At 59.7% G+C, this 18,870-nt stretch overlaps 1 long non-coding RNA gene across 3 annotated transcripts; it reads right to left on the bottom strand.

The window, feature by feature from the left end:
* Nucleotides 1-15: 15 nt before the first annotated feature.
* On the bottom strand, nt 16-14,101 carry LOC123619987 (uncharacterized). Of its 3 annotated transcripts, XR_012508425.1 has the most exons (7): nt 5,987-14,101; nt 5,744-5,898; nt 5,336-5,653; nt 5,036-5,222; nt 4,104-4,149; nt 2,460-3,901; nt 16-2,036 (listed from the first exon to the last, which is right to left on the bottom strand). It is a non-coding gene; the product is annotated as an uncharacterized LOC123619987 (long non-coding RNA). The 3 variants fall into 3 exon arrangements; XR_012508424.1 differs by having other exon boundaries at nt 5,744-14,101; XR_006728674.2 differs by lacking the exon at nt 5,336-5,653 and having other exon boundaries at nt 5,744-14,101.
* Nucleotides 14,102-18,870: the final 4,769 nt, after the last annotated feature.

Below are 18,870 nucleotides of genomic sequence, written 5' to 3'. Positions count from 1 at the left end.
TCGTCTCTTGGCACCTGGGAGGAGCAGAGAGTGCGCACAGCCTGCCCCGCCCACGGTGTGCAGACCTCTGTGGCCCACAGGTGGTTCTTTGCCTTCACTCTGCAATGTGTCCTAAGAGAAATGCAACTACAGAGTCGTTCCTGATGTGCTACCGAGTGAAAACCTGCCTCGCTCCGCAGGTTAGGAGGTTCGCTCCCTGTTGGTTCAAACACACCCCCAGGAAGACTCTGAGGAGCCCGCGGCGGTGCTGGGGGCGTGGCGCAGGGTTTTCCTCCCCCAGTGCTGCGTACTTGTATTTTCTCACCTTCATCACTGCGTACACACGGCCTTGTGTTAAGGCGCTGACCTATTTGATGAAGAAGCTGTTGGCGCGTCTCTCTGGGGGCCAGGCCCTCTCAGAGGTCAGCAGCCCCGTCTGACCCCAAGCCGTGAGCACCAGCTCCCCAGTTTCCTGGAAGGGCTCAGAGTCCCCTGGCTTGGTCATCGGACTCACAGAGTCTGAGACTCAGCAAGTGCCCAGAGGAGGACAGCTGCCCACTGCCGGCCACACGGCCCCCCTCAGGGACTCACAGGCACACCGGGAGGGCAGCTAGGGGCACAGACGTCACAGGCCACAGGCGAGGGGCTCTGGCTGCCCTGAGGCATCCCTGACGAGGAAGCTGCTCCCTTCCCCCGAGGCCTCCCAGAGGACATTCCGAATCCGCTGCTGGCAGACAAACAACACTCTGGTCCTGCCAACAGGGCAGAGAAGAGGCCGGATGCAAGTGAGCAGGCAACACCTTGGGGTGGAGAAGGGAGAGCCCTCTGGTTCACTCCTTCTTCACGGACGACACGGCGTGGAGTTCCCACAGGCCCACACCCAGAGAGAGGAGGAGGACCGGACACGGTCCATGCACACCTAGTGACCGGAGCCACGACCACGTGGCCGATGCGGGGCCACAGGGGCCTGCGTCGTCCCTAGTGAGGACGTCCCCACGTCCGGGGACAGCCAGGACGACGTGGCTCCCAGGACACAGGCACACACCCAGAGCGGCACCAGCAGAGGCTGCAGCTGGCACTGAGGGCCTGTTTACCTGGGCGGTCAGTGAGCCCCATTGGACCACAAGGACAGGTGCTCCACCACCAGAAACTAGGAAAGTTTGGAGTCTCTCCCCTCAGGACCAGATCCAGGTCGGCGGTCACTCTTCGGAGCCTTCCAAGCAGCCACTGCTGCCACCTCTTCCTTCTCACCCCCGAGAGGAAGACTGCAGGATCCGAGAGCTGCAGCGAGACTCTAAGCCCAGGTGAAATCACCGTGATGGGCCCGTGAACAGACCGCCCCCTGAGGAAGCGCGGCGTCTAGTCTTGCCAGGAGGCGCCATGTGGATAACTTTTTAAATATAGGGTCTTGGTTGAAAATCACGTGTGACAGAGACTTGGAGAAAACACAACACCACGAGCCGTGAGTAACCGCCGGTAAGACCGCCGGGGTTTGCACTCTGGCCCTGGCCCCTCCCGACTGTGACGCGGGCTTGCCGGTTACCGTCTCCGTGGGCTCAGCTTCCTAGCCGTGAAATTCTAGGGGTCGATGTGCTTGCACCACAGGCCAGCTGGGAGAGCGAACTTGGCCGCGGGGGCGCGCATGTCGCAGACGCGCAGCCAGGATTTGTTATAAAACAGTCTCACCCCTAGAGGAGTCGGTTAGATCACGATGAACGTAGACACCGAGGCCTCTTCCTTAGGAGGTGCTGTCGGAGGCCGGGCCTTGCCTCGCAGCACACCAGGCGGGAAGGGCGCTCAGCGTGAGCTCGCGCTGCTGCTCGACAGCAAGGCCTGAGTGTGGACGTTTGAGAGAGCAACGTTGCCAAAAAGAATCTCACCATTCCTCGAAATGGCAGCCAGTTTCTACTTACTAACTTGGGGTTTTAGGGAATTCCCTCAGAGACCCAGTGCCCTGTTTTCCTCAAATTACCTCCATTCAGCGATTCGTGCTGTGAACCATGTAAACTGGCCACTGGGTCAAAGCATTGTGACTCATACAACTTCTCTTGACTTCCCTAGAGAACCAGAGAGGGACAGAAAGTCACCTTTTCATCCAAAACTCCCTTTTCCCCTGTCCTTGCTGTAGCTCAGGTGTCGTGTGGGGTTCAGGACACCCAGGCACGGACGCAGGTCTTTGCCCTGCGGTCCTCACGGGCCGGTTTGAGGGCAGGCGAGTGAGCCTGGCAGCGAGTCAGGTCCCTCTAGGGCCGCCCTCCCTGAGGAGTTCACGGCCGCTGGAGAGAGAGGAGGCCCGGCCCCGGGCCAGGGGGAGGCGGGTCCTGAGGGTGGGGGAGGGGGAAAGCGTGTGCCCAGGTCAAGGGTGAGGGAGTGTCTCGAATTCGGGCCCGTGAGAGGTTCCGTGAGGCTGAAGGAAGCTTCATGCGGACGGTGGGGAAGCTGGGGGGGGGTGTGGAACTGGGTGCAGGCAGGTCACGGACCTCACTCTCGACCTGAGGGCCTCCGGGAGCCACTGGAGGATACTGGGTTGAAAAGAGGCAGGACTGGGTTTCGGGCCCAAGCGCCCCTCCAACAGCAGCGTGAATTACGTTGTGAGGCGACAGGACAGGCGGGCGACGTGAGGCTGAAGCAAACGGGCTAAGACGGGAGCCAGGGAGAGGTGCTGGGGCGGCGGGTGGCCCTGAGGCACCAACGCCCGGGGCATGGGTGGCCCCCCCACGCCCACCCCCAGTGAAGACCCTCCCTCCCGCCAGTGGCTCTGGGATGTAGTCACCAAGGCTGCCAGTCCAGCCAACCAAGAGGTAAGAGGCCCCGCTGGGCACACCTCCAACCAAGGGCTGCTTTGGGGCCCAGCTGTCAGCCCCCAGTCCTCCAGGGGCGCCCAGCACCCCAGGCCCCTGTGAGCACCGCTCTGCGCAGCCTGGCCACCCCCACCTAAGCTAAGTCCTCCTGTTTAACAGCCTCTGTGTCACCTTCACGACACGCAGGGCGTCGTGCGATGCTGCATTTGGACATGTGGTTGCTTTACATTTAGTTTCCTACAGACTGAGACTGCCGGGCAGGACTGCGGAGCCCCAGGCCCAGTGCCGGCTCCCAGCAGTAGCCCAGGAAGCGTTTGTGGGACGTCAAAGTCAGGACGGTGGCGAGAGGGAGACTAGGGGCTTCCGGGTCTCTGGGGCCGGGGTGCCGTGTCCCTCAGCCTGTGTGGGACGGTGGGGGGCTTCCGGGAGGCTTGGTGCAGCCCTGCAGCCACGTGCACAAGGACCTGGCCCCAGTCCACCCCTTGCCGCTGCCACCAAGCAGAGAGTCCCTGGGACTCACGGCCCCACTCACGGCCCTCAGGGGCCATTGGTCCCTCCGAGGTGGGGACGTGGCACTCAGCACTAAGAAAGGAAAACCAGGGCCTGTGGGCCCACAAGTCCACGGAAACGTGTGCCCACGTTTCCACATCAGTGCTCTTTGGTGACAGTGGCTGCAGTTGAGCCGCAGGACGGAGCTGGGCTGACCACTTCCTGTCCCACGTCCTGCGAGCTTGGGCTGATTCTCAACTTACAGATGAAGACGTGGAGGCTTGGGTGAGGGCAGAATTCAGACGGTTGGTTAATTCAGCTCTGTCGGACCCCGAGCCTGAGCCGTAAACGCCCTGCAGGCTCCAGAGGTTGAGGACGTGCCCACCCCCGGCCGGAGACGAGGAAACCAGACCAAGGGCAGCTGAGAGCCTGATCAAAGTTCCACGAGGAAGGTGGGTCAGGATCCGAGAGCCTCCCTCCCTCCTCCTTCCTTCCTTCCCTCATTAATGAAACAAACATAAAAACCAGCGAGTGCGAAACATCGTGCTGCGAGGGGACCAGGAAAGCCCTCCAGAAGCCAGGAGTGACGGGGCCATTTCCCCTTCGGGGGCAAGAGTTCGGGTGCGGCACTCCTAGCAGAGGAAGAGAGGAAGCGGTCAACGGGACTGTCAGAAGTGACTTTATGTTCTAAATGTCTGCACTTAGCAAATTAATGCCTTTACATGTGATTACGATGTTCACGAGGAAATTGCAAGATTTAGAACTGCATCAGTTCACACTGTTCTTCTGGCAGCGCGGCCTGACCAGGAGACGCACGTTCACCAAAGCACCTACCTTTATGGAACGGCAGAGGCGGCATCTCTCTGCTTGTTACCGCGTTCTGTGATAGATGGGAAAACCAAGTTTGGAATAAACATCGCAGATCAGAATCTGAGTGTCTTCTTAAGTGTCAGGCCCAGGCTACAGGGCACTGCTGCACCCAGCCCCCTCCCCCCACGAGCGGGGTCCCAGGGCTGGTGATGTCGCCGGGGGGCAGAGTCCAGCAGGGCCAAATGCTTCCCCCCGACGGCGCCTCCGCTCCGACGCTGCTGTCCAGCCTAGTGGCCAGCGGGGCAGTCAGAGCCCCAGGCGCTGCTGCTGCCTGGCCTGTGCATGTCGGGTCCAAGGGGGTTGTGTGTTTGGAGAGGGGGCCTGAGACCGTGGAGGGGGCAGCACCAAGGCACTGAACCACCACCACAGGGGCCAGGGCAGAGCCCGCGGGAAGGCTTGTGGGGGAGGGACACCGTCCCCCAAACACCGCCTGGCCTTCCCTCTCGACTGCTTGGAAACACCCCTGTTTGGGAAAGAGACTGTCTCTGGAGCCCAGGCAGCGAAGTAGGGACGAGGCACAGGGCTTGTGGGAGGGCACACGGAGATGACCCATCTCCAGTGAACCTGGGATGGTGCAGACAGTGCAGAACCTGAGACCGGTTCCGCACACTCCCGGTGCCGTCTGCGGGGCAGAGGGTGGGCACTGACAGGCTGTGTAGACATTGAGATGACTCACTTCGGTCTGCTTGCAGGGGTTTCCAGCACAGCTCTCCCGCTGCATCGTCTCCAAGCCAACAGTCAGATTCTGCCCCGTCCTGTCTTTCTCACCACCACCCCTCCCAACGTCCACCCACTCGTCCACCCATCCGTCCCCGCAGCCAGGGGTGCTTCTGTACGTCCACCTGCCTGTCCCCGTGTCCATCAGCCCATCCAACACAGATTTACGGACCACTTACCATGAGCAGGCCAGGCTGCTGAGGACACAGCAGGGGCCTCCCCCAGCCTTGGGCTCAGTTCCTGGGAGCGCTGATGCGGGCCGGCTTCTCCGACGCTGGGTGCACGGGGCACCCTGAGGAGGGAGACTGGGGAGGCCCTTCCGGGTCAGGCGGCTGCTGGGATGTGGCCAGAGTCGACAGTCAGCCTCTGCAGGTGATGGGAAGGCTCAGAAGAACGAGAAGCAGCCTGAGGCCTGGCTGTGGGAGCTGCCCTCTGCCCGCCCGCCCTCCCCGCTCTGCCGGGCCCCCATCCTCCCCCACCTTCTCCTGGGTGGGGGCTCCCAGCACTGGTTGTGGCTGCAGGAGGAACGCAATGTGGAGCACAGGGAGTTACTGCAGGCGCTTGTCTGGAAGCTGCACATCGTTTCCCCAGAATCCGCCGTGTGCAAACAGCCCTCCACGGCCCAGAGACGGCCTCTGCACACAGCGAGGGCGGGCCCAGGAGGCCCCGTGCCGGGGGTGCAGACAGACCCCCTGACCACGCACGATGAAGCCACCGGGTCGACCTCGCCCGGGGACGCCACCAGGGCCGAGCAGGCATCACGGAACATGGCAGGGGTGGTGGGGCTCCGTGGGCACCTGCAGGAGGAGACGCTGTGGACCTCTGGTGCCTCCTGCCCCACAAAATGTGCTCCACAAAGTGACATCAACAGAGGTCCCCCTACTCACCGTCACCTTGTGGCTCAAAGCTGTTGATAATGGCTCTCGAGTCCCAGCCGAGCGTGAATGTCCAGAGCTGAGCAGGAGCTCCCTGGTAACAGTCTCTTTGCTTCTGAGACTTGGACGAACCACGTGTCTGGTCAGGTGGGCACTTTTCTCCCCACCTGCTGGGCAAGGGAAGGGAGGCTCAGAGCCACGTGGCCCACGAGTGGTGAGAGGGACCAAGGTCTTCGGACACCAAACGTGGGGCACCTGCTCTTCATGCGGGTGGATTTGTGGTCTGCGGCTCCGCTCTCTCTTGTGCTCCAGGCTCCAAGCAGCCCTGGGCTCTCCGGCTTCCCAGCCACAGGCAGGGACAGCTGGGGGCCTGGGTCAGCTCGCTGCTCCGTGGGGTCAGGTCACCCTGCTGAGGCTCTAACCTGACCACCGGAACCGGGCCTCCCGCTGGCCTCGTGCTCACAGCTGGGCTCCCCCTGCAACAGGTCTTTGTTCTGCATTTTTGGGAGCACAACTTCACTCCTGAGCTCGGGGTGCACTGCCCTACAGGTGGGCTCTGGGGTCATCTGGCTTTGGGCCTTTCCCGCTGGGAGCTGCTGGGCCTGTCCCCTTGAGGTGGAGGTGGGCCCCTCACCAGGACCACCCTCCTGGGTGCCCCCTGAGCTATGGCGGGCTAGGGGGTGGCAGGCTCAAGAACGTGGCACTTCCTGCCACTCCTCTGCCCCCAAACCCTCCCTCCTCTCCCACAGGCTCTGTGGCAGCTGTGGGGCGCGGCCACTGCTGAATTCCCATGGGTTGACACGTACACTTAGTGTGGGCATCAGTCTAACCAGTCCTAACTTGAGTCCTTGGTCATTGGCCGGGAGGACAGGTCTGCATTACTGTGAGGGGCCAGAGGCTGGCAACCCTGGTCTGGAGGCCTCCAGGTGCAGGGAGGAGCTTTCCCAGGGCAGCCCCTCCTGGGGGTGCGGCGGCTGCCCACATGGTCTGCGGCTCACAGCACCAGGGGCCGGGCATCTCTGCAGGACTGATCCCACAGCAGCAACTCCAGCAGTGGGCTCAGGCCGCCGTCACAGGTGAGGGGTCCAGGCATGCACGCAGCTGGCTGGTTGGTTAGTACACACCCCGCAGACTCCTGGATGCCGTAACCCAATGCTGGCGGTGCCTCGAGTGTGTGGAACACTCCACCCTTCAAAATGCCTTCACGTTCCCCGACCTCCTGCACGCGCTCCTCCCTGCATCTCATATCAGCCGCCGTCCTCCCGGCAAACCCGCGCAGCAGTGAGATCAGTGTCTCTTATCTTTGAATTGAGACTGAGGCTCAGCGAGTGTGTGGCACACCCAGGCCACACGCCGGCAGCTGTGGTGCGCAGACCGACGTAGTGGCCCCAGCTCTCCTTCCACCTCTGGGCCTGGTGACCGGACATGTCCTTCTGTGGTGGCGTGGAACCCAAGCACCCGCGGCACCCCGGTCTCACCACTGCCACCTGCAGTGGTCTCAGCTGCTTGGCCGTGTCTGGGAGGAGGTGGGGACACCCGCCCTGAGCGGCGGTGCGTGGCATCCACCCACATGCAGGCTTGGGGAGGAGTGGTCTCTGCTTCCACGGACGGGCCTCACAGAGGAGGGGATGCTGGAGTTAGGACGTTCCACAGGTTACCGAGGGCATCCACGTCCGCCTCGGGAAGATGGTTTAAGATGTCTCTCCTGGGGAAAAAAACTGTTATAAACACATAGCTTACACTCTGCTTACATTCCCAGCAGATCACTGCCAGTATCCGGCTGTCAGTGTCATTAGTCTAGGCCTGTAATGGAGCTAAACAAGTGAAAAGGGCTGAATTTCACAAAATGTGTATTTTGCACAGAGCTGTGCTTCAGTTGACACTTTCTGTTGAACACCTGGATTCAGACAGAAAGTTGATCTTGTACAAACTAAGATTAATAAGTTTTTGCCGTGTTTTTTTCAGCTGGGACATTAGCTAGTTGTTACATGCAGTCATACATCCATAAACTGTGGACTTGCTCGATAAGAGACAGACAGACAGACAGATGAGTGAGAAGAGGGATCACCATGAAGGCAGTAAAAGCCCACACCTCCTGCTGCAGCCTCCAGACAGAACTTAGCAGATTCACAGAGGGAGAAGCACCACACAGCTGAACGGTGGGGGCCGCCCAGTGGGGACGGCGGGAGACGGGGATGGAGAGAGACAGGGAGGTGGAGATGGGGCAGAGGGAGAGCCTGTCCACCCCAGCCTGGAGCAAGGGACCGAGTCCCTCGGCCCCTCTCTGCTTCCTCCAGGCCCACAGGCTCTCCTCACGGCTCAGGGACTGGGAATAAGCCCCCCACGCCCGCAGCCATGGCCACGGGAGGACACGTAGTGGCCATATGACATGGGGACCCGGGGGCATGTCTTGGTTACCCCAGTCCTTGTGTAGGGCCAACCAGTGGCCTCCTCTTGAGGGGGCTGGAGGACAAAGCCGCAGCTAGACCTCACGGGGACACACTTCCCTGGCAGGGGTCCGTCGGCTTCGCCTGCTCTGGAAGCTTCTAGGTGCTGTGGGGAGCGGCAGGTCAGGCCCAGCCCTCTCCACGCTGAGAGCCAGGCTCTCTGGCGGCGCGGTCCTCAGCAGCTCCTGGAGCGAGCCCAGGAGTTGTGCGGTGTTTCACGAGAACAACCCCTGCGCACAAGGGAACTGCGTCCAAGCTCAGAAGAGACAGGCCCGGCCCCACCCCTGAGAAGTGACAGGAGAAGTCGGGAGAGTTGGAGCATTAATGGCCCCGCAGACGTTTCCAGAGACAAGACAGGCAGGCGGCCGGCTGTGCGGCTCCGTCTAAAGACCCGGCTGGGAGCACACGCCCCATCCAGCTCTGCCGGCTCCTGCACCTGTGCCCCTGGCCCCGAATGCAGTGCTGCCGAGCCCTCAGCTGGACACTGGAATCACTGTGAGGCTTTAAAAATGCCCCTGGGCCTTCCCCCGGTGTGGACCTGCAGACGGGCTGGAGTCTAGGCCCAGCTCAGAGCCCCCGGGTCTGAGGCCAGGGCCAGAGCCAAGTCCTTCCTCTCTGAGCCCTGGGTGGCCCCCTGAGTCTCCCACCCACCACCCTGCAAACACCACCATCACCAGTTGTAACAGCAAAGCACCCGCACAGCTGCCCGCCTGCCGTGCTGGGTCACACGCGACCCTGGAAGCCCTCTGTCGTCCATGTGAAAAACGCTTCAGACTGCTTCCCTGTGGCCTGGGCAGGATGCTCCCCCGGAAACTTCCAGCCTGGCAGCTCCTGCAAAGACTGTGACTCAGGGTCTGCGGTCGCCACCCCCCAGGGCCCCGCACACAGCAGGCGAGGGTCGGACACGCCCCACTCCCCACGATCCAAAATCAGGCGTCTGCAGGAGGCACATGGATGTCACCGTGCACGCGTGGGCGCACAAACGCACGCTCACACACACATGCACACACGGGCACGTGAGCACACGAGCACACGCCCATGCGTGCTCACACACGAACTGTGTCTCCTTGCGCCACCTGGCGGGCGGGGCCTCCCTGCAGCCCCTCCCTGTGCCCCTCACATCCCACCCCAGGCTCCTGGGCAGGGGGTGGGGGGTCTCCGGGTTTTCGCCCCATGTTGGTGGATGGCCGGCTCCCCACGTCTCCTTCTCTGAAGAGGACCTGCAGGGGCGCTTCCAATGAGGCTGGCGGTTCAGGAACACGAGCCCGTGGCAGCCCTCCACCCTCCAGGCCAGGGCAGCCCTGCCCCTCCCTCCCTGCCGCTGGAGGCAGGGCCAGAACAGGGCCTCGGCCACCAGAGCCCTGCCCTCCTCCAATGCTTAATTTTCGGGAACCAGCTTGTTTTGTGATGTGGTAACAGCCTCCGATCACACAGCCTGGACGCCCAGTAAATATTTACAGGCTGGCTGACAGGCGCTTGCCTGGGTGCAGCTGGCCTGCTGGGGGTGGGCGCGGGGCCAGCCCAGCCCACGACGCGCCTCCGAGGGGCCTGGGCACCCTGGCTTGTTCTCTCCAAACAAAGCATCGCAGCCAAACAAAAACAACCGCTTCCCTGAGCCCTCCACTGCCGGGAGGGTGAAGGGCGCCGGATCCCCTGCGGCGCCCGCCAGCTTAGACCGGCTCCTCCTCGTGGCTCACGGGCCCCGTTTCTGAACATGTTCTGCTTTCACAATGTTACATCTCCCACCTCCCGCGTGTCCAGCGAGCAAACCTCACCTGTGAGCTGTGGAGATGGAGCGGCTCCACTCTGTGAGGCTGGGGCAGCCCCGAGGGGTGGGGGCTCCCTGCAGGAGGACACTGGGCCCCCGAGCTGCCAGCCGGCCTGGTTTGCAGCAGCCTTGCGCCAGGACAGCTGCACCACCTGTGTGCTCAGATGGGGTGAGAAGCATTGGCCACGGCGATGCCACGTGGGCCAGGATTCCACGCCACGGTTCTCTGACAGTGGGTCCTTCAAGGTCAGTGGTCATGGGCCAAATCCAGCCCCTGGATTTGCACATCCTGGGAGCAAAAAATGACTCTCACATTTTCTATCAGTAGAGGAAAAAAAAAAAAGAAGAAATGTATTTTGTGACACATGAGAATAATGTGAAATTCAAATTTAGAATTCATAAGTGAAGTTGTGTTGGAACTCAGCCCTCTCCTCACAGACGGGTGTGGGCTTCTCGCCACAGCAGCAGGCCCCACAGAGCTGCCACCCTGCCGTCCTGCCTCCCGGCCCCCAGCTCGAGTCCCAGGCCAGCCTGTGTGGATGACCCTGGAGCTGGGGCATGAGCAGCCCCAGAGCCGTCCCCCCGACCACAGGCACACCTCACAGACACCGTTTCCTACGGAGTGAAGGCTCGTGACGACTTCGCGTCCAGCAAGTCTACCGGCACCGTTTTTCCAGCTGCATCTGCTTTCTTTGTGTCTCTGTGTCACATGCTGGTAAGTCTCATGACATTAAACATTTTCATTGTTATCACATTTGCTAGGACGATCTATGATGCTTGGTGTCCCCACTACGGCTCCCTGAAGGCTCAGACGACGGGTGGCATGTTTCACAACAAGGCATTTTAGTAAAGGTGTGCGCGCTGTGTTTAGACGTGACGCCCTTGCACACCTCAGAGACGTAGTACAGTGCAGACATCACTTTTGTGTCACTGGGAAACCAAGGGTCTCCTGTGACTTGCTTTAAAGCAGTATTCGCTGTACCGTGGTGGTCTCCACACAAAATCAGGGAAGTTCTCTCATCTGCCTGCGCCAGGATGCCCGCACTCCCTTGCCCATGACGTCAGCGCCTGGTCCTCAGGCCCTCGCCAGGGGCCGGGACTCACAGCAGTGAAGGGACCTGGGGCCCTCTGGCCACAGCTGTGGGAGCCAGCCCTCAACACAGTCACTTTCCGTGCACCTGGGTTCTGTTCCTCTGGGGAACCTAGACTCACACAGGAGATGAAAAAGGTGAAGTGAGGCCGCAGGAGCCCTAGTCTGACAGGATGGTGCCTGGTAAGGAGGGGCAGCATCTCCTCACATGTGTGCACACCAGGAAACGTTATTAGAAATACAGAGAAAAAATATGTCTGCCTTAGCGGCTGCCCCTCCACAATGGGTGGGCAAAAGATGGAGCCTCTAAGTCCATCGGCCGATTTCTCCTCCCCCAGAAGCAAGGCGTCCGGCTCCTGCTGCCGCGGGGGTCCCACATCCAGGCTGGGGCCAGACCAGGAGTCAGGGAGCGGCTAGCTGCAGCCAGGCCCCACGAGAGGCCCCCGGGGTCGAGGAGGGCTGCCAACCCGGGACCCCGCGGTCCGCAGGGCCTTCTTTGAGCTGGTGAAGGTGAGTCCTGCTGTGCCCCGGGGCCCCCGAAGCCCGTCTTAGAGGCCCCCGGCCCGGGGTGACAGGCAGCTCTTGTTGGCGCAAATTTCTTCCAAGCTGAGCTCCTCCGCGTTCAGCCTGGTTGGTCAAGGCGTCACCGACGTGCGGCTTAGCTGAGAACAGGCCCGTGTCCTGTGTCCTGAGTCAAGAGCCCTCCCCGGCCTTGAGCTCAGGGTCTGGAAGCAGCTGGTCTCCCTCCTCCGGGCCGAGCGCAGCCTGGGTTCTGCAGTGTCAGAGAAGGAGGATGTGGGTGCCGCCCCCCAGCAGGGCGTGACGTGGACGCAGCGAGCCAGGACCCAGGCACGCTGCCCCTGCCGCCAACTCCCGGGCCCAGCGCTTCTATCGTGTGAGCCCTGCCTGTGGTGACCAGAGCAAAATAAGACAGATGTGGTGCCGAGAAGCCGGGTACGGCTGTAACCAACCCTCGCGGAGGGGAAGCAGCCTGGGACCCGGGCGATGGGCAAAGGCCGGAGTTGTTCTGAGGCGCATGTTAGAAATACAGACGTGAAAGGAGACTTTGGTGAGACTCAGAAAGAAAAGAGGAAAGCTGGAGAAAGCCTCCATCTTCTGGGAGAACACAGAGACGGAACGACAGAACGGGTGGTGGTGGGAGCGCGGACTGAGCCAGCACAGCAGACGCATGAAGTAAAGGAGAGCAGCTTCACAGGCTGCCGTCAGTGTGGCCTCCCTGGGCAGGCGGGGAGCCTCCCCCCGTGAAGCCTCGCCCCGCGAGTGACAAAGGGCACGGCAGCAAACGCACCTCGGCAGAGCCCGTACGAGACCCAGGGCCCCAGGAGCACGCCCGGCGCCGTCCTGTGTGCTGATGGGCTGAGTGGCGGGTGAGCTGGTCTGGCCCCCATCTCACAGCCAGGCCCACCCTCTAGGCCCAGACGAAGACCACACTCGTGGCGGACGTGGCCTGGAAGCAGATCCTGCTGCTCTGCCCAGAACCTTCTGCACGGCAGCTGCTCCGCCTTCGGGCTGGCCCACCTCCCCTTCCCACTCTGGCCCTCTTGGCACGAACGTGGCCTAGAACCCTTCGCACCCCAGGCATGTGACCCCCGGGAATCAAAGTGGAGATTGGAGGAGACATGCGTTTGTAAGTTTTTGGTGGGTGGGACCACGCCGCCAAACGTGTAACCACACCCAATGGCACGTCACTGTCAGGGGCTCAGTCATCTCAGTCTGTTGGGCAGAGCTCAAGTCCAACAGGCGCCTTGACCGCCAGCGCCTTCCCGGATCGGAGGGTTTCCATGCGCTGCCTCGGTCAAAGGCATCTGCCGTTTCGGTTCTTGTGTACAGGCTTGACCCGGCCCTCCTTTCTCACTTGTGGGCTCTTTACGGTCGTAAATGCTCTCCCAGGATTTGTTACAAAATTCCGCCAATTTTGAGTGGTTAAAACAGGTCTTAAGCACTAAACAATTTCTTTAAATTTACCCACTGTTAAAGATTATTATAAAGCTTATTTAAATATGACCTTTAATAATATTCACGTAAGTTTCTCATTTAGCAAGTGATATATAGTTTTATTTGCGTTCAACTAACAATATAAGAAAAATCCACGCTTCATCGGTAAGTTTACACTACGGCGCGGTACCGAGGGGCTGGACGTACCTTGAAGTGGGAGTCTCTCGTGCGATGTGCCCTCAAGCTAGGAGACAACGGTTCAGAGCTTTAAAAAGCCCAGCAGACCTGCTTCTCCGTGGGCCACGTCTTGGCCCTGCATGACGTGAAGGACTGGGGACACCACGGGGAGCTCTTCTGTGCAAACGCACGTTGATGGCGTGAGGCCCGTGGTATCCGGAAATGAAACGTGGAATCGATGACAACCGTCCTTGAGCTCTCCTTTTCTTGAGACTGGCAGGGAGTCCCGCTGCCTCCATCCTGACATGTTTGCTGTACAGGGATTTTGGTAAATGGAGGCCACGCCGTGGTCATCCTGAAGTTCACCTGCAGACTTGCTCCAGTCTTCTAAACGCCTGTCAGCTTTTCTTATGCATCCTGAGCAACCACTATCAAGTTAAATGAAACAACACACGACTGCCAGAGAAACTCTAAAACTGAGTAAAGTGAAGATGACCCTGTGGCAGTGGTGGCCCCCTGCCCTGCGTGAAGATCTCTGAAATGACTGGCCCGCACACACTCATCTGATCCCCAAGAACCTCTGCACTTTGAGGCTTTCAAACTGGCCCCTTAAAGGGGCCAGTTTCCTTTTTAAAAAGGGAAATATATATATAAAAAAATATTAAAATGGTTATTTCTTGATTTTTAAGAGGAGATTGAGAAAGCCGTCTTTTCTCCTTTAGCACCTTGGCCCCTTAGCGCTCAGGATGCATCACCCTGACTCATTCATTCATCATCATCATCCAGATCCTGCTCTCCTGGGGGTTTACGGGCACCTCCGGGGCACAGGCCTTTCTCACGCCTGATTAGAGCACAGCTGTAACGCTGAGCGCGGGCGTCGTGCTAGTGAGGAGAGGCCACGCCCCGGGAACCGTGCCGCCTGCCCTGACACCACAGTCCAGCAGCCCCAGCAGAAACCCACCCACCCACGCCCTCTGTTCCTCCTTCCAGCACCTTCCGTCCCATTGGCTTTAACGTGGGTCACCTTTCAGCTCCTCGGGGTCATGTTCTTTTGACCTTCACCACCTGCCATGGGAGCCCATGAGGAGGACACTGAGGCTCCCAGGATGTCCCTCCCCTCCACGCGGGACCCTTCCCGAGGGGAAGTAGGTCTGGGCCAGCTGCTTCTCCGTCACACCCTCTCCATGCTACTCCTATCTGAGGTTCCGTTTCAGTTCTGTGACTTCTCTCGTGGCTAATCCTCCAAAGCTTTCCAATCTTCTAATTTTTCAGCAAATGAGACATTATGAAAGTCTTGTTTATCTTAGCCAAATATCTAAATTAAAACATTCCAATCCAGGAACAAGGATTTTGGCACCTTCGTGGTTGCATGAAACAGCTGGTTCTCCTCAATGGCGCCAAGAAGCTGCTTCCTGCCACTTTGTCACTGTTAGGAGGGGACAAATGAGCCCAGGCTGTCCCTGTGTGAACTAAGGAGCCTCTCATCAGGGGAGGGGCAGCCCACAGGGTGCTCTGCTCACTGGCCACCAAGGGCCGACCCTTAGGTCACTGCACACCCAGCCTCTGAGAGCTGGCACTGGCTGGAACCGTCCTGGGGACAAGGCACGTGCCAGTCCTGGAGCTGGGATGGGTCAGCTCAAAACGTGGAAGCAAAAGGTCCGCTCTTCTGCATGGAAGCTTGTGCTGAAGGGCTTGGAGGTCAGTGTCAGAGGAACAAGGGCAGCATCTCTGCTGCCCCCAGAGGCGTCCATGGGCGTGACAGGCCTGCCGAACCAGCGTCCTTGGAGGACGCCCACACTCAGGGGTGGCTGGCAGTGTGGCCTGTGCTGTGGCCGAGGCGAGAGAAGCCAGGGCGCGGAGAGGGACTCGGGGCTCTGTCTTACTCTCAGCCGTCACTCTGGCTGCAGCCTGGAGGTTGTTGGAGACGCGGGGAGAGGAAGGGGAGCTTGGCGCCACATGTGGCAGAGGGCGCATGGCAGGGCTCCATGTGGGAGCTCTCTGAGGAGAGGCTGGCGGAGCTGGGGTCCTGTGCTGATGTGAGGCTGTGGCGAGAAAAGCCCCCCCCACCTTTGGTCCTGATCGTGTGGGCCGGAGTGATGGCCTGTGTGTCAGGGATGTCATCTGGGCTTCATTGAACGTGGCACTGGTAAGTAAACACGTAAGTCAAAGTAGCAACAAATCTGCCTTTGACAGGGTGCGCGCTGGGACTGTGGGCAAGCTTTGTGCAGGAGGAAGGGAGACCGCGTGGGGAAGCGTCAGCTCCAGGAAGAGGCGCCGGGAGCAGAGCTTCTAGGGACGGATCCATCCACCGTGCCAGGTCCCATCCCACCTCCAGTGGCAGGACATCGTCTGGATGGATGGGCCTGGCAAGGACAAGGACCCCTCTAACCCGCAGACGGGCCCGTGGTGACACCTGTGGAGGTGGCAGGATGCCCTCGAGAACTCTGGCTGCCAAGAGCTCCCGGGCCCATCCCCAGGCTGACTTTCCACCAAGAATGCTCCCCATTAGGGTTTTGAGGGATGAGCTTGCCAAGTGCTGAGTGGAGGGGAGGAGCCCACACTTCCCGGGGCCTCAATCCAGGCCCTGCACCCACATCACTGCTCCTGCACCCCTGGGAGAAGGCATTCTCTGCGGCCCTGTTTGAGGGTTGAAGACACTGAGTCTCCGAGGGCTGGACCTGCTTCTGTGTGCGGTCTGCACGTTCCCTCCTCTGCCTGCTTCCCGGAGGACAGGCAAGTGTGACGTGACAAAACCAGTTAATGGAGATCTGTCGTGGTTGTCAAAGTGCCAAAGCATCCAAACAAGAAGTCTCTGTTCTTCTGTGTCCACGAGCCACCCCCCAAACACGGCGTCCCTGTGTCCGTCTGCTCCAGCCTCCAAACAAATACCGCAGATCAGGAGCGTGAACAAAACAAACGGCCCCTTCACGGTCCTGGAGGCTGGAACAAGACCAGGTCGTCAGCCGGGTGGTCCCTCGGAGGCCTTTCCGCTTGGCGTGTGGACGGCCGTCCTCGCCCAGGTCCTCAGAGGAAGTCCCTCCGTGAGCACGTGTGTCCTGGTCTCCTCTCCTCACCAGGGCTCCTGTCACACTGGATCGGGTCCCCCAGTGACCACTTATCTTCTTAAAGACTGTCTCAGGACACCGCTACATGGCAAGGTCCCGGGGAAGAGGGCGCCTGCTTAGGGGCCAGCAGACACAGTGCAGCTCCCTGCGGCTAGAGCCCGGAGACTCCGCCTGCTGCCCAGACCTTCTCCAGCCCCAGAGCTGCGCTGGCTCCACGTGGACAGACCCCAAGGCACCCCCTCCTCAGGAACGTCAGGATGCCATGGCAGCGGTGCAGGAGGAGCCCCAAGCCCCACACACAAGGGCTTTGAGCCAGTCAAAACAAGAGAGACGAGGGTCTGGCATCTTCAGGAAAGATGAGCATTAATTTCTGCCCTGTTTCCTGGCAAGAGTCTACATTTCTGGAAACAGAAAGGAGTGAGAATGAGGAAGACTGGCCATAAAAGGACTTGTGAGGGAGAAAGGCAGGTTTCATGTGTGAGCTTGGGGTGAGGATGAGGTGAGGATGAGGTGAGGTGAGATGAGGATGAGGTGAGGTGAGGATGAGGTGAGGTGAGGATGAGGTGAGATGAGGTGAGGATGAGGTGAGATGAAGTGAGGTGAGGATGAAGTGAGGTGAGGATGAGGTGAGGTGAGGGTGAGGTGAGGCTGAGGTGAGATGAGGTGAGGATGACGTGAGGTGAGGATGAGGTGCGGTGAGATAAGGTGAGGTGAGAATGAGTTGAGATGAGGTGAGGCTGAGGTGAGATGAGGTGAGGATGAGGTGAGGCGAGGATGAGGTGAGATGAAGTGAGGTGAGGATGAGGTGAGGTGAGGATGAGGTGAGGTGAGGCTGAGGTGAGATGAGGTGAGATGAGATGAGGATGAGGTGAGATGAGGTGAGGATGAGGTGAGGCGAGGCTGAGGTGAGATGAAGTGAGGTGAGGATGAGGTGAGGTGAGGATGAGGTGAGGTGAGGTGAGGATGACGTGAGGTGAGGATGAGGTGAGATGAGGTGAGGATGAGGTGAGGTGAGGGTGAGGTGAGATGAGGTGAGGATGAGGTGAGGCGAGGATGAGGTGAGATGAAGTGAGGTGAGGATGAGGTGAGGTGAGATGAGGTGAGATGAGGTGAGGTGAGAATGAGTTGAGATGAGGTGAGGCTGAGGTGAGATGAGGTGAGGATGAGGTGAGGTGAGGGTGAGGTGAGATGAGGTGAGGATGAGGTGAGGCAAGGATGAGGTGAGATGAAGTGAGGTGAGGATGATGTGAGGTGAGATGAGGTGACGTGAGGATGAGGTGAGGTGAGGATGAGGTGAGATGAGGTGAGGCTGAGGTGAGATGAGGTGAGGTGAGATGAGATGAGGATGAGGTGAGGATGAGGATGAAGTGAGGTGAGGATGAGGTGAGATGAGGTGAGGATGAGGAGATGAGGTGAGGATGAGGTGAGGTGAGGATGAGGTGAGGTGAGGATGAGGTGAGATGAGGTGAGGATGAGGTGAGGTGAGGGTGAGGTGAGATGAGGTGAGGATGAGGTGAGGCGAGGATGAGGTGAGATGAAGTGAGGTGAGGATGAGGTGAGGTGAGGATGAGGTGAGGTGAGATGAGGTGAGGTGAGGATGAGGTGAGGTGAGGATGAGGTGAGGTGAGGATGAGGTGAGGTGAGGTGAGGCTGAGGTGAGATGAGGTGAGATGAGATGAGGATGAGGTGAGATGAGGTGAGGATGAGGTGAGGTGAGGATGAGGTGAGATGAGGTGAGATGAGATGAGGATGAAGTGAGGTGAGGATGAGGATGAAGTGAGGTGAGGATGAGGTGAGATGAGGTGAGGATGAGGTGACATGAGGTGAGGATGAGGTGAGGTGAGGATGAGGTGAGGTGAGGATGAGGTGAGATGAGGTGAGGATGAGGTGAGATGAGGTGAGGATGAGGTGAGGTGAGGATGAGGTGAGATGAGGTGAGGATGAGGTGAGGTGAGGGTGAGGTGAGATGAGGTGAGGATGAGGTGAGGCGAGGATGAGGTGAGATGAAGTGAGGTGAGGATGAGGTGAGGTGAGGATGAGGTGAGGTGAGGATGAGGTGAGGTGAGATGAGGTGAGGCTGAGGTGAGATGAGGTGAGGATGAGGTGAGATGAAGTGAGGTGAGGATGAGGTGAGGTGAGATGAGGTAGGTGAGATGAGGTAGGTGAAGGTGAGGACGAGGTGAGGATGAGGTAATGTTAGGTGAGACGAGGTTAAGTGAGGTGAGGTGAGGATGAGATGAGGTGACATGAGGTAAGAATGAGGCAAGGTGAGGTGATATGAAGTGAGGCAAGGTGAAGTTGCAGTTAGACAGCGGTGGGTTGCATCAGTGAACTGGGGTTGATGTGAGCATCGTGGACACAGGAACAAATGCACAAACAGGGCCTCTTCCCGTGGAGCGTGGTGGCCTCTCACCCGGGCGGGAGCTGGAGAGATGCAGACTCCTGGGCCACTCTGGTGGTTGAAGCTCAGCCAGAACCATCCAGCCTCAACCTTAGGGCAGAATGCGCAGGTTAAACAAGCCCTTCGGGGAACAGTTAGCGTCCAGCCAGCTCATTTCCCTCCAGACCCTGGGGAGGGGGTGCGGGGCGGCTCTTGCTGAGGATGGGACTCTGGGTCCCCAGGGGACTGGAGTCCA

This window comes from Camelus bactrianus, chromosome 8 (assembly GCF_048773025.1).
Source record: "Camelus bactrianus isolate YW-2024 breed Bactrian camel chromosome 8, ASM4877302v1, whole genome shotgun sequence".
NCBI classification, from domain to species: Eukaryota; Metazoa; Chordata; class Mammalia; order Artiodactyla; family Camelidae; genus Camelus; species Camelus bactrianus.
The sequence above is the reverse complement of the archived record's forward strand: the minus strand, read 5'-3'. Positions and strand labels throughout refer to the sequence as shown.